This window comes from Lactuca serriola, chromosome 9 (assembly GCF_051521515.1).
Source record: "Lactuca serriola cultivar US96UC23 chromosome 9, Lser_US96UC23_V15, whole genome shotgun sequence".
NCBI lineage: Eukaryota > Viridiplantae > Streptophyta > Magnoliopsida > Asterales > Asteraceae > Lactuca > Lactuca serriola.
The window spans coordinates 195013383-195015946 of record NC_136416.1 but is presented as its reverse complement, the minus strand read 5'-3'; positions in this window follow the sequence as shown (position 1 = coordinate 195015946).

Genomic DNA, 2564 nt, shown 5'->3' with positions numbered 1-2564 from the left:
ACAATAAAGATACCTGGAAATCCGGGCTGTTACAGTTTGAATAACTTAGTCATTCAGGAAGAACGACCTAGTTATTCTGGAAGTCAAAACATGCAAAGTGAAACACAAGAATAATCAAATCCAATATGGTCTCAGAACTTATGAATATAAATAGAACACCTTTTATTTATCACCATATTGATTACACATTATTCATTGCATACTGTTTCAAACTACCAACTTTATACTTGAATTAAAACAATAGCTGTCCCATGCTCCAACCATGTACACTATGTTTTCTAAACACTAGTCATGCCATACACCAAGTATGCACACTATGTTTTTTCCAGACATTAGTTATGCCAGACACCAAGTATGCACACTAAGTTTGTCTATGCTCTTTACTTTGTGAAATAGATCGACTGAACATAATTCCAATGATTCTCATTTCATAATCTCAAATCCTTACCGTAAATGCAAGAATTCCAAATTCCTTCCATTTACCTAAATATGTTAGATTCTAAACTTATATGCATTGATCATCTTGTAATGATTATGCACAAAATCACAAAGACTTGTCAACATACATTATAGAGTTTTCCAATGGAGATCAATTCCATGGAAACAAAGTATCATATTCAAAGTACATTGCTTTAAACATCATTCTTGCATTAATTTTTCTAATCTTATACAGATTGAATAACTTCCACCTATGGAGACAACTCCATATTCCCATTTTGACTATCACTTCTGAACAAGAGTTGCCTCTTTTCAGAATATGTCAAAATGGTCCTTTCCATAAATTTACACCATACTTCTAACTGTCCTTGAGCAACCAATCTTTGGTAAACCTTAGATTGTCCTCGACAATTGCTTAATAAAATTAGTCATATCTAGTTCTAGTACTTTTTCCATCTTAACGCTCTAGGCATTTGAAAAAATTTAGAACAGATGAATATTATAGCACATGCAATCGATCCTATATCTAAAGCATATGGGACACGATTCATGACGTCTCATATAAAGACTAGAACAGTCTTTTGCTATTATATTTCTATTTCTATTTGCCATGTTCTCAAAATTCAGATTATGAAAAGGGATGTTGTAATCATAATTGAATTTTAGAACGCAAATAATGGACCCATATATAGAATTTCTTTATGTTGAGCCATTTCAACATAAAATTCACACACACACACACACACACACACACACACACATATATATATATATATATATATATATATATATATATATATATATATATATCCTTGACTAAAGATGATTAAGACCACAATCTAAGCTTTTAGAATTGAAATGAAGTATAATTTCCTCTCCCTTAATTATAGCAAAACAACTTTTCCTAATTGAAACTTTTGTTTTCTATAATTAATATTGCTAACTTGCAACACTTATGATAATTATCATGCTCCCACTAACATGATGATTATTAGCATAACACTTATGTTCCCACTAGCTTTAAAATGTACTCAGAAATCTGCTGGACTTCTAGAAATCAATACTTTATTGACTTTGTTACCAAAGCTCAAAGTTAAGATACGAGATGCTTTGCTAAAACTTTATCAAGATCATACACCTTTCCTTAGATAGCACACATGTGTGTCTAAACAATTTCAGAATTATGAAAAGGGATGTCGTAATCATAGTCTCAATTGTTTAGACCTTTGCCATTCCTCACAAGTCTATGTTAGTGTGCCGATTAACCACACACGCTCCACTAACGACTTTGAGGATGCAAATATCACAATTGCTATCTACCTAAAATATACTTAGTGAAAGCGTTTCCTCACCATCATTTTCATGAATCGGAGAGAAACCTTATGACGCTCAGATTTTATGGTGTATGTTTGTGACATCCCCGTTTTCACGGCCAGAAAAGACCGATTTTGTTTATGCTTTATAAAAATCAGAGTATCTCTTTTAATAAAAACGTTGCAGAATTGGTTCCCAGAAAAACATGATAATTTCATTATCAAAGCATTTCCAAAGAAGTTCATTTTTATTCGTTTTAAAACATTTGGGATGTCATCTTCAATACAGAAACATAAGCATAAACAAAACTTACATTCATTTACACTAGTGATCTATATCTCCTTAATCTCTCAGTGTAATGTAACTTCACCTCGTCACCTGTGATACAAGTAAACTGAGTGGGTCAGGTTGGGAAACCTGGTGAGTAAATAGGGTTTTCAACCCACAATAATATAATTATTATGTTTAATCATCAAACAATTAACCTAATTACCGAGCCCCATTGTCTTCTTTATTCCTAAGTACCTTCCCTAAGGATTTATCCTAAGGGTCGTCTCCAACATCATATTTATCTCTCATCTCCTTACATCGCATTTCCTTATATGTTTGTTCCTAAGAACTCTCCCTAAGGATCACCGCCTACATCGCATAGACAGTATTGATTCAAGATTACTCCCTCAATACGTGCCCAACAAGGGTTAAGGCATCATCACATGAATACGTAGTTACAACATCGCCTGAACTCGTAATTCATAGTAAGGGGTTAGAATATCATCGCATGAATATGTAGTTACAACATCGCCTGTACTCGT